The following is a 13,172-nucleotide window of genomic DNA, read 5'->3' as shown; positions in this document are numbered from 1 at the left end:
ATAATCCCTTTTGAATATCAAAACCATACTTGGTTCATTTCAGGACTCTTTTTTTGAGAAAGTTTGGTTTGTTTCTGATTATTATTTTTACTGCTTTAGTGCCTGAACCAGAGACTGGCCAAGACTTCTTTGCACAAGGTGCTGTACAAACTCAGGCGCTGTTAACAGATGCTGTATTAATAGTATATGACCCTGGCAGGCTGTTTCATTCATTAATACCGTCTTTTTGTCTGAACTGATTTAGCTGTGATGCTAAAGGCATAACCTGTCACATGTTGATCCTATGGCTCACTTGGTTGGGAAGCTCCCTATCTCAGCCTTCCCCCCACAAGGCTGAGGGGCATTTGCTTTCATAACTAAAAAGCGTGGACCTTCACAAAAAAATCACCTCGGTATCATGCCATTGGCAAGAATGATGAAGAGAGAGGTTGCTCTGAGTTTTAGAAACAGTGCTGCATCGGTGCCTCCAGTTCACTCCTGAGTTCATCAGGGAGTTGCCCAGCTTTGACCTCCTGTGCTGTTTGGACGTATTCATTTTTGTTTCATTCAGACATTCAATTATTATGTCAAATTTGAGATGGAGTGCCATACAAATGATTTTGGCCCCAAACCTTTCTTTAACCCTATTCACAGAGGTGAAAGGCTAATACATTAAACCTACCAGCCCATGAATACAGATTATTTTAGCCTGTTTAGAGACAGTGTTCTCTAATCTCACTTTTTGCTTTTGCAGGAATCTGTCACTGGCCAGGAGGGAAGCGTTGGGTGCTGACAGTGAACTGCAGCATCACGTCTATTATGGGCTGTGTAATTCCTTCCTTGTACTGCAAGGAAATGTGACAATTATTGAGTGGGGATGCAGTGGAAGTAATACAAGATTTTCCCTTCCTCTTTTAAGAACAGGGCGGAATATCTTTTGTATTAGCTTTTATTAATATATTTAAAAAGTGTCTAAATGTTCTTGTTCGGATTTGCCCTAAGGATGACTGGCTTCTGAGGAGAGAAGAGGTGGAATGTAGCAGCAGCTTCTGAGAATAACAGGAAAAGAAAATGAAGTCTTTTTATTGATGCCTGGGAAGGTGAAGCACATCACGCGTGAGCCACCTCTCCTCTCTGCCCTGAAATGTGTGTTCCTGACCCAAGCTCTGGCTGTTCCCGCTGCAGTAGTCAAAGCTGTTGCTGCCTGCAACTGCCCCAAAGGCTCCGCATGAATTAGCAGCCCTCCAGCAGACTGAGCATGCACAGGGGCAGCATTGCCTGGCACAGCGACGGTGGTAGGCTTGTGAGCACATCCCAATGTCTTGCACAAACACAGGGAAAAGTCCTGGGCATCAGTAGTTGTCAGCACCAGTTGCAGGCTGGGACCTCCACCCACCACAGTGGGCTGCTCTGTGAGTGTGAGGCTCCTTGTGCAGCACCTTGGTGTCTGCCATAGCACCATCTCTGTGTTTGGGCCATCTCCCTGTGCTGTAGATACAGGGGATGAGTAGGTAATGGTAGTCTGCTCTGAATGCATTTGAGAGCTCTCGTAGAGGAAATAATCCTTTACCTGTTGCTCTGGCTATCCCAGCTCCTGATGGCAGCGCTGAAGAAGCAGAAAAAAATGGGCTTTAGCTTGCATTGGCTTGTGTTAAAATGGCAATGAAGACAAAGTAGGGTGGAGTGCCAGCTGAAATTCAGCCCAGACCTCCTCTAGCCTTTAATTTGACCTCCTAACCCAAATTAAAAGCCAGACTGTTTTCTGTTCACAGTTATTTTAACTAGTGTTAACTCTGGCTAAACCACCGAGCATTTTATGGGTTGGTTTGTTTTAGGTGTTTACTCTCCACTCCAGATTTCCTGCCAGTGTTTTGTAAAGTGGATTTTTATTAGGGTGCTATAGGAGTTTATGGAGTTGGAAGAAGTAAAGTACCTGTAAAAGCGGAGATGTAGTCCTTTAAAAGATGAGCTTTACAGCCATAAGGCTTGCCTGGTTTTGTTTTCAGCCCTACAGATGCATACAAGAAAAGGTGATAGCATTGCAAATGTGCTTGTGTCCTTAGCTCCTCGCAGCTGGAGCAACACTGCGACTACTTCAGAGGTGCTCAGTGCAGAGCTTTTCTCCATGCTAACCCCAACCTTTTTTCCAAATACACCGGATTGCTTGCACAGATTGTAATTTTGTCATTTCTGACCTAATGACAAGTGTTTCTTGCAACAGGCCAGTTCGGGTTCCCTGTTGCCACAGGGTGGCTGTAGCCAGGCACATTAGTACAAGGCACTTGTCAGGCTTTCCTCTTGGGGTGCTTGTTGCTTGCCTTTGGGGATGTGAGAGAGAAAAGTTAACGCACACAACGGTGCAGCATGGAAGAGAAAGCTTTTGTTGCCTGGGGGGACTGTCCTTTGGAGGGTGGGTGACAAATCCATGCTGTCCCCACTGGCAGGTGTTGCCCCAGACCTCAGCCTCCTGAGCTGAGGAATCCCTGGCATTGGAGCAGATGCAGCATGTCAAGGGGTGCCCTGGATTGCTCTTAAATGTGTTAAATCTTGTGAATTTGCTGTTAAATGTTTCTTGTTAAAATTTAAGGGCCTTATCAATGTGTTGAAATGGCTTAATTACATTTTTTTCCCCTTTTTTCTTTTTTCCTATGTAAAACTGGTATTTAAATTATTTCCAGGACCTATTTTCCATCTTGCTCCCAGGCTCTCCCTCATACATCTAGGCAGTCCCCTCGGTGACCTTTACTGCTCAAATTCAGGTTGGCTCTGCAGGATTTTTCTGCTGTTTGCCTGGCTCGGGTTTTGGTGTGGTTTCAGTGGTTTGTTTTTCTTCAATCTTGCTTTGCTTAATATAAAATAATAATCAGAGGAATGAAATGGGTCGAAGCTATAGAGAGAGGAATCTATTTCAAATAAAACATCGTAAGATTTTACAATAACCATAGCAGTTTAAATGCATCTCGTTGGCATGCTTCCACAGAGCCGCTTGGTGTGGCTGCAATTAGAGTGCTCTGTGCCTCTCTCTATTAGTTTGATCACATAAGAAGCAGCCTAGCTGACAGCTCGGGCACCTGGATAGATAATTAAAACCCGTCAATAAAACAACAAAATGCAGCGTGCAGTGGGACTCGTCTGTGCTAGCATTAAACACCACAGATAATTACACTGCACAGCAGAGGTTGGAAAGCCAGCTTCTCCATGCTTCGAGAGATCAATAAAAAAGACCAATTCGTAATGAAGAAAATGTTACAGGAACTGGATTTTCATCTCCCTGTCATTAGGTCCTTTGCTTTTAAGGTTTTGCAGAGGCAGAGAAAGATTCTGTTGAGGAATTCTTTGTTTTTGAAAGCTAAACATGCGGAGGATTTAGCTTTGCTTTTGTGCAAACGTTATTGAAAGCAAATGTGGGGAACCGAAGGCTTTTCCCAGGGCTTGTGGTTCTCTTCTCCCCCTCCACACTCCGCTGCCTCCTTTCCTTTTCTTTTTTCCTTTCCTTTTTTTTTTTTTCTTTAATTTTCCTCTTATTTGCAAGCCATCATGTTGACTCCACTTAGATTCCTCTTATAAGTGAATTTTCTCTTTGGTTCCTGTTTACTTTCTCCAGGGTATTATTATTTTTTTTTCTTTCTTTTTGGCCCTTCCTAAAGGGTTGATTTGGAAATATCACATATTGACAGGGAAGTACACACTCCTGGATGATTTATTCACCATGACAGGCTTTTTCTTTAAGCAGTCATCCAGAGAGAAGATTTTCGTGTTTCAGAGAAGGAAAAGGATGTCTTGCAGCATTGCCATGAAGGATAATGAATTAAGTCTGTCTCTTACTGTAAAACCATTAGAAAAGTATAATAGACCTTGAGAAACAGGCTTGGATATTGATGTCTTGGCTATATTAGCATGTCTAGTCACATGATGGCTTCCTTGTCTTTACATAAAAAATAGTCTATATGAAATAGGTGTTTCAGCTGAGGGAAGAGGGAAAGAATATTTTTGGGTTTTGGTGACTAGCGCTAATGAACACAGATGAGCAGGCTTGGTGGGCACACGTAGACATTAAGAATTGCCTTGTGCTACAGGAGGAGGGTAGAACAAGTTACAAAAAGGGCTTGGCAACAGCAGTAAAGGAAATGGCAGCTCAGGGCTTTCCAGTTTAAATCCAGGTTCATGGCCATGTAGCCTGAAATTTTCCGTGCTGTGTTTAAGACCTCTCCTGCAATAGCCTAATTCTCATTCTTCCTGTCTTTAAAAGCTAGTGCAAATAGTGTAAAAACGCCCTGAAGTTGTAGGCCAATAAACATTTTAACTATTAAAAGCATGTATTAAAAGCTGAGCTATGTGTGCGTGAGATCAGGCATTTCAGCGGGAGGATAGTGCCGGGGTCAGAAAGGTGACTGCAGTGGCTCCGGGAAAATCCATCTTCTGAGCAAGGTAAATTATACAGCTCTGAAACTACCAGGGCTGTGAGAGCTGGTTAAGAGATAGAGGCTAAGCACCTCAAAGGTGTTTGAGACCCTACTCCAGGGTTTTGAGGTCTAATAAGTTGCATCCTTGCTTTCCCCTTGTGTCAGAGGGAGGTGGGTGATGTCCCCACTTGGAGTGGCTTCCAGCACACCCCGTTCACAGGAGCTCCCGGCCACACCATTGTGTAAGGGTTGTTCCACCTCAGAAGAATGCCTCTGAGGGATAAGGACCAGGAGGAAGACTGTGTGTTGAGAATGAAATGGACACTTGGATCCCGAAGCTTTTTGCAGCCCTGTGCAAAGATTTCTGCTTGCTCTTCTCCCAGGTCCCTAGCTCTAAGGAGGCTGCCCCCGTGGTTTTTGGCACTCGCTTTTCTTGTCTGGGGCGAATGACCCATCTGCCTGGATGGGGGGAGCTGGAAGGCTTACTGCTGTTGTGCCTGTGATGATTAGTGCTGAAAGGCTTCTCTTTGGGATTGATCTTTTATTTTGTGCTGTCTTTGCATTTTTTTTTTTTCTGGCAAACATAACACCCCAGACATGTCTAGCCTGATGCTGTTGACATGTCTGTGCTATTAAAGTTTCTGGAAAGGCCTAAAATAAACATCACCTGCCAAACTATTCTTTCTTTCTTTCTTTCTGGTTTGGTAAATATATCAACAATGTCAGCATTGGAAAAAATCAAAGATGTCAGACCAGGAATAAGCAGCTGTTTATGTCTTATAGTGCTTCTCCCTCACTATCATAAGATGACCTTGTCACTTAAAAATCATAAAAATGTTGCTAGGGAGAAGGAATGGAAGTATGCTGAAGGGAAATTAAGTTTTTGTTGTTGGTGGTTTTTCTTTCTTTTTTTTTTTTTTTTTTTTTAAAGTCTGAATTGAGAGTTGCAAACAGAGTTGAGCCCTGAAGCTGGTTCTGAACTCAAATGTTTCCTTCAATCCCACTGTTGTAAATGGAAAACAAATACCACATGAATTATTATTGTTTCACATTAAACTCCTGAAATTCATTTTCCACTGGAACAGGAAGAAGTTCTGCAAAAATAATCCCGATTTTCTGTTACAGTGTATGTGTTGTACTGGATCAACACCTCTCTTCTAGGATAAACATTTTTCCTTATCTGAAAGACAAAACAGCTACCTTGATAAGTGGAAATCAGTATAGCTGAAAAAATAACAAAGCTACCCTTCTTTTTCTGTGAGTGGAACAGTTTACGTGCTTTCCAGGAGATGGGTTTTCACTCCAAAACATGTATGTAAATAACATGAACTTCTCTTTCTCAGATGCTGGGTGCTTAATGCTGCTGAGTGCCTCAGGCTGATTTTTAGGAGGGTTTGGGGTATTCTCCTTTCCTGAGCATACAGCGTTCAGTCTCACAAGTTGGGGTGAAAATGGAGATCTCTGGTTATGCTTCGTTTTCAGTTCTCTTGTTAGGCACCTGTACCTTTGCAAAGAAGTAGATTTGTTTGAAGGAGCCGACGGATCAGCACTGGAAATAAGAGGTGCTTGTGAAAAGGCAGTGGTAAGAGGCATAGATGGATGTGAAAAAGGGTGACTGTGATTTCCTGGAATATTGTTATCCTAGAGCCAGTGATGCAAACAGATCCTGCCCTGTTGGAGGGGGATCAAGCAAGATGTGGAGCTGCTTTTTTGTAGTGTAATGCTGGGGGATGCTGACCCCTTTCCACAGCTGGCTAGCTTCAGTGGTCTCCACAAAAACACGCACAGGGTGCCATTTAGGGCAGCCCTCTTTGCAGCAGAGACATATCCCCACCAGAAACTGGATGGGGCCCAACTCATTAGACGCTTAGCAGGCAGTAGGCCACCAAGGGCTCTTGCCATGGTAATGACTTTTTGCAATTACTGACTTGGGCAGAATTCGAAGGTAGAGGTGAAAGGTGGCATATCCCTGAGTTATCTTTTCCCTGGCTGCAATTGCCCTAATTCATCTCAGCAAATAAAAGGAGCCTGCTTTGCCATTAGTGCCAAGAAATCACAAGAAATCAGTATAAAATACCATGATTTAGAAAGAAAACCTAGTGCTGCTCGTGGGCTGGTTTGCTGGAAAAAGAATAAGGTACAATTACATGTTTTTCCCTCCCTTTTCAAGGCTTCAGATGCATCTTCTTTTATGCATCTCCTTTTCTAAGTCACCTCTTGTGTGTCACTTAGTGTCATCTGGGCCTTTAATCTGTCTGGAATGAAAAATGACAAAACCAAAGAGACCAAGAAGCTGTTATAAAAGTGGAAAAAAGTATGAGCAAAACCACGGCAACCAAAGTTTTACCGATGAGTGTTTCTTACCCCTTCCTTCCCTTAAATATTTTGTAGGCTGATGTCTGACAGTAATAGTTGGTTGAATGGGTATTAGTTTTTTCTAACATTTTTAGACCAAATTGCCTTCTTCCTTAAGCATGCTGGAGTGAAAACCTGCAGGTTTCATCTCAGGGTCTTAAAAAGAAACTCAAAATGCCAAGTACAGGGCACAGTTTTGCTGCCAGTATGAAATGTGCCGAAATGTGTGTGGGAAAGATTTTATTTATCGTTTTTATGAGCCCTTCTTTGAAAGTTATGTGAGGTACTGATACCACTTAGTATTTCAGATTTTGTTTGGGAGTTTTTCATTTTGTTTTCAGTTGTTTTTCCCCAGGTGGCACTGACACACTGACAATTTGATCTCATCTTCTTCTGAAGTTTCTGTGCTTGGTAGGCACATGTTTTGCCATCCTCTATGTAGGGAACTGCTAATGTATAGGGATGCTGCAGCACTTGGTAGAGTTAGGGGAAAAAGCCCATCCTAGCACCCTGTGTTCCCCATTCACCTCTTATATTGTGGTGATATTCCAGAACACAGCACACCTCGGGGGATATTAAAGCTGGTGTTAGCAGCCCGAAGCAGTTGGGCTTATAACCCAGATTTTCAAACATTGGTTATGAACCTGGAGCTTTCTAGGTTGCGTGTTTTTGCTTCTGGTTTTTGCATTCAAAATGCTGGTTCCAAGTTCTTGCTGCCTTGAAAGCATGAAAAAGAAATGGCTTTAGAGAAAGGCTTGGCCATTCAAAGCAAATGTTTCTTTACAGACAGAAAAAAAGAAAATATATGCAGATGGGCCCTAAATGTGTCTGTTCTTGCTCCCTTCCATGTTCCTCCCCCCTTTCAAAATCCTAATAATTTTGGATCCTGACTCATGATTTTGAAATGTCTCTTTGATCCATTGCTCTTATATTCTGTGTAACATGCCCAGGGTTGTCCCTACTGCCAGCGAAACTATTGATTAGGCTGGTGCAATTGCTTTTTGAAAGGCACATTGAGCCCAGTAAAGGATTTTTGTTGAAAGTGAAGTTTTGGATGATGTTCAGTGCCTCTCCTGGAAGGCTGCCCACTTACACAGTCCAAACTACCTGTGATATCCCAGCCAAGCCACCTGTCTGTTAGTAGTGAGGGTAAGGACAACAAAGTCATCCTTTCTGTTAATAAAATTATTTTTCTGTGTATATGATAAAACTAGTCACTTGCTGTGATAACTGTCTTCTTTCAACAAGAAAACATGAAAACATCCCAGCCCTCTGGATTATCTGTTATCCAGCAAAAGAGCCTGATGAGCAAGCATATCAGCTCTTATTAATCTTTCCGTAAAATTAAAGAAATTATGGAGCTTAAGGCAGTGACTAATGAATCAATTTTAATTTATGGGCTCAAATAAAATTCTCATTAAGCCTGACAAACTATAGCCTCAGGTAAACACAAAGCATTTCCACTGCAGAGCTAAATGTGTTCTGTACTGTCTGTTGTTGCTTCTGCCAGAAGAGCAGTGGGGTCAGAGGTCCCATGTCACATCGGAGGAGGCAGCATCTTAGAGAAAGTAAATGTAGTGGTCTAGCCCTTAGGAGATCTCTTTCTGGCATGCAAAACGATAAAAAATCAAAGACTAATTGTATTTCTTTCTGCCTCCTGTTTGTTTAAAACAACAAAAAAAAAAAGTAAAGGAATTTTCTCCATAGGATTGCTGTTTCCTGAATGTTTGCATCCACAAAATACTTGAAAGTTGTACACAGAAGTGCTTGTACCATGACAACAGAAGCAAATGTGGGTGTTCACACATGCACAAGTCAATCACCCATAACTGTGAGCCATGTGTGCTGCAGGGTTGGTATCTCTCAGGGCCCAGCCTGGGTGTGCTCTTCACCTGAAAGACACTCTCTGCAACGGGAAGGGTCGCTTCCCTCTGCATGCAGGGGAACAGTAAGATCTTCAGTGAGAATAATGTTAGCCTTCAGAAGAAAGCATACCACCTCAGGAGATGCATCCATTCTGGGCAGAATGATTGAATAAAACTTAGCCATTTACAGCTAATACAAGCGCGTTGGCTATGTATGAAAAAATACTATTTTCACAGAATCATAGAATATCCTGAGTTGGAAGGGACCCACAGGGATCTTCGAGTCCAACTCCTGGCTCCACACAGGTCTACACACAAATTCAGACCTATGACTAAGGGCACAGTCCAGATGCTTCTTAAACTCTGACAGGCTTGGTGCCGTGACTACATCCCTGGGGAGCCTGTTCCAGTGCGCGACAGCCCTCTCAGTGAAGAACCTCTTCCTGATATCCAGCCTGAACCTCCCCTGTCACAGCCTGACACCATTCCCTCGGGTCCTGTCACTGGTCACTACAGAGAACAGATCGGCGCCTGCCCCTCCACTGCCCCTCGAGAGGAAGCTGTAGGCCGCCATGAGGTCTCCCCTCAGCCTCCTCTTTTCCAGGCTGAACAGGCCCAGTGACCTCAGCTGCTTCTCATATGTCTTCCCCTCTAGGCCCTTCACCATCTTTGTAGCCCTTCTCTGGACACTCTCCAGCAGTTTCATGTCCTTTTTGTACTGTGGTGCCCAGAACTGCACACAGTGCTCGAGGTGAGGCCGCAGCAGCGCAGAGCAGAGCGGGACAATCCCTTCCCTCGACCGACTAGCAATGCTGTGCTTGGTGCACCCCAGGGTACGGTTGGCCCTCCTGACTGCCAGGGCACACTGCTGGCTCATGTTCAGCTTGCTGTCAACCACAGCCCCCAGATCCCTCTCTGCGGGGCTGCTCTCCAGCGTCTCGTCGCCCAGTCTGTACGTGTAGCCAGGGTTGCCCCGTCCCAGGTGCAGGACCCGGCACTTGCTCTTGTTAAACTTCATGCGGTTGGTGATCGCCCAGCTCTCCAATCTGTCAGATCTCTCTGCAAGGCCTTTCCACCCTCAACAGAGTCAACAACTCCTCCCAGTTTTGTATCATCTGCACATTTGCTCAGAACTCCTTCTAGCCCTACATCCAAATCATTTATAAAAACGTTAAAGAGAGTTGGCCCTAAAATGGAGCCTTGGGGCTCCACTGGTGACCAGCTGCTAGCCTGATGCGGCCCCATTTACCACAACCCTTTGAGCCCTACCCGTCAGCCAGTTATACACCCATTGTACGATGTTTTTGTCCAGCTGGATGCTGGACATTTGGTCCAGTAGGATTCTATGGGAAACTGTGTCAAAAGCTTTACTGAAATCCAAAAAGATCACATCAGCTGGTTTCCCTTGATCGACTAGATGGGTGATCTTATCATAAAAGGAAATCACATTTGTTTAACAAGACCTACCCCTCGTGAACCCCTGGTGGCTGGGACAAATGACACCAAAGAAGAAAAGAAAGTGGTTTTAATAGTTATTGTTTATTGTTGTTGTTCTTGTTGTAATGTATTTATTTATTTATTATTTTTCTTATGATTATTCTATCAGTTTGTTGCCCTGTCTTGGGAAGAACTGGTAACCAAGCATCTTGAAGGGCCTTTATGCTGCACTCCTGCGCTTCTTCCAGGCAGACCTGAAGACTTCTGCTTCTTCAGAGGAGCAGCTGTCTGTGTCACTGTTTTGAGGGATCTGCTGCTCTTCTCTGTGCACCGCCTTGCAGGGCACAGCTTCGTCTTCAGGCACCTCTTGGGCAGCCTTCTCGTCCTCAGGCCGAGACACCCCATGCCCAGCGTGGCCTTCGGAAGGGTTCTCCTGTCACCCAGGTGCAGCAGCCCAGAGGAAGCCGAGTGCGCTCTTGCCCAGCACTTGGGACTCCGTGCAGAAGAGGTGACACCTCTACAGGAGAGGCGGGGATGGGGAAAGGGACAGGGAGGGGGGGGGGGAAGAGGCCATCCTACAGGCAAGCCTGCATGATGGTAACTGGATGGCCTCTCCCCCCTATTTGCGGAGGCGGAGGCAGGGCCGGGAATATGGAGCAGTCCGGGCGCTTCTGCGAAGACGATGGTATGGTCTCGCTGGTGGGAGCCCTGGCACGATGACGCTGTGCCATGTCAGATAGGATGGAGGTGGATCCACCTCCATCAGCTCTTCCTCCGCAGGTGGATCCACCTCCATGGGCTCCACACCATCCGCCGCGGCTGCTCCTTCTCGGCCAGCGCTCCTCCGCCTCCACTTCTTTTCTGGTTCGGCGAACCACTTGCTCCCACAAACCAGTGGGCAACCGTCAGCCCAGGACCTCTTCATACCAACAGTCGCTGGTTGTCGCCAGAGGGCCTGGGAGATCAGTGAGGGGGGGACCAGGCGCAGGGGCTTTTATAGGCCCCAGGACAAAGGGGGGGGGGGGCAGATTCCACTGTGACATCAGGAGGCCTCTGTGATCTGTGATGGCGCGCCATGCCCTAGGCCCAACATGGCCGTGTTGGGAGGGGGCTTGTGCGGCCTGAAAGAGGCCCTTGTGTGGAAGGAGGAGGAGGGTCAGGGGGGCTGAGGGCCCCTTTCCTGGGGGTGGCTCTCTTGGGACATTTTGCTTGCCAGAGAGACAGGCTGCCCCTTGGGCACAGGGACCGCCCTCTGCCTCCCCTCTTGTGCCCTGGCCTGCAGCCCCCTCCTCATCTCATTCCTGGGGTCCCTGTGTCACCAGAGGGTGACAACAATGTTTTGGGAGGGTTGGGGGTCTTCCATTACCCCCAACCTCTCACAGACGTGGCTCCCTGCAAGAGGTGCAGCCCCACTGTGCCTGACAGGAGCTGGGATGGGGCGAAGCATGCAGATATCCCACCTGTGGGAAAGGGTGGCACGGCCGGCCTGCGCTAGGTCTGCCAGCAGTCGATCAAAGCCTTGCTGGTTTTCGAGTGGTGTGCCAGCCCTTCCTTGCCGTCCCCAGCACCTTCCCCTGCCCTTGGAGCATGAGGAGGTGCCATCTCTTGTGCCCTCAGCCCCAAGGGGTATCTCGGTCTGAGGACGGGAAGGCTGCCTAACAGGTGCTTGAAGATGAAGCCGGAACACGAAAAACAACAAGAACAATAATAATAATAAACAACAACCAGTAAAACCACTTTCCTCTCTTCTTTGGTGTCATTGGTCCCAGCCAACAGGGGTTCACGAGACCTGTGACTTCTGCTTCTTCCGAGGAGCAGCTGTCTGCGTCACCCTTTTGAGGGATCTGCTGCTGCTCTCTGTGCACCGCCATGCAGCTCTGCAGAAGAAAGAGCCCCAGGCTCACACGTTTCCTTTCCCACAAGCGGGGCTGGTTTGGAACAACCTGCTGTCCAGTGCATCCTAAGAACATCTAGTTTTCAATCTAGCGCATCTTAGATAGACCCCTGTATATCTACAAGTGTCTTCCTAAATGTAATTCATGTCCACCCAGGCATCTTCAAAACAGCTTGCCTACAGCATAACAAGATCCTCAAATATATTTTTTTCAAACAAATGTGGTGAGGTTACTGTACTTGTGAGGAGACTTTCAATGAGTCTTTTTATTTTTTTCTTAAGTAAAAGGTTTAATTTTTATGTTGTGGAACCAATTTCATCATAGAATCATAGAATATTCTGAGATGGAAGGGACCCACAGGGATCATCAAGTCCAACTCCTGGCTCCACACAGATCTACACACAAATTCAGACCTATGACTAAGAGCACAGTCCAGATGCTTCTTAAACTCCGACAGGCTTGGTGCCGTGACTGCATCCCTGGGGAGCCTGTTCCAGTGCGCGACAGCCCTCTCAGTGAAGAACCTCTTCCTGATATCCAGCCTGAACCTCCCCTGTCACAGCCTGACACCATTCCCTCGGGTCCTGTCACTGGTCACTAAAGAGGACAGATCGGCGCCTGCCCCTCCACTGCCCCTCGTGAGGAAGCTGTAGGCTGCCATGGGGTCTCCCCTCAGCCTCCTCTTTCCAGGCTGAACAGGCCTAGTGCCCTCAGCTGCTTCTCATACGTCTTCCCCTCTAGGCCCTTCACCATCTTTGTAGCCCTCCTCTGGACACTCTCCAACACTTTCACGTCCTTTTTGTACTGTGGTGCCCAGAACTGCCCACAGTGCTCGAGGTGAGGCCGCAGCAGCGCAGAGCAGAGCGGGACAATCCCTTCCCTCGACCGACTAGCAATGCCGTGCTTGGTGCACCCCAGGGTACGGTTGGCCCTCCTGGCTGCCAGGGCACACTGCTGGCTCATGTTCAGCTTGCTGTCAACCACAGTCCCCAGGTCCCTCTCTGCGGGGCTGCTCTCCAGCGTCTCGTCGCCCAGTCTGTACGTGTAGCCAGCGTTGCCCCGTCCCAGGTGCAGGACCCGGCACTTGCTCTTGTTAAACTTCATGCAGTTGGTGATCGCCCAGCTCTCCAATCTGTTCAGATCTCTCTGCAGAGATATCTAGATAGTATATTTGGTGAATAGTTCTTTTTCCTCTCAGTGTTACTGTTTCCATTATTTGCTTTGCATTAAACAACATC

General features: G+C 46.5%; 1 protein-coding gene across 21 annotated transcripts in view; it reads left to right on the top strand.

Moving 5' to 3' along the window:
- Positions 1–13,172, top strand: part of ADGRL3 (adhesion G protein-coupled receptor L3) — a 535,525-nt gene that overhangs the window by 299,315 nt on the left and 223,038 nt on the right. The gene's annotated exons all lie outside the window — the stretch shown is intronic.

Source organism: Anser cygnoides, chromosome 4 (assembly GCF_040182565.1).
Source record: "Anser cygnoides isolate HZ-2024a breed goose chromosome 4, Taihu_goose_T2T_genome, whole genome shotgun sequence".
NCBI classification, from domain to species: Eukaryota; Metazoa; Chordata; class Aves; order Anseriformes; family Anatidae; genus Anser; species Anser cygnoides.
The sequence above is the reverse complement of the archived record's forward strand: the minus strand, read 5'-3'. Positions and strand labels throughout refer to the sequence as shown.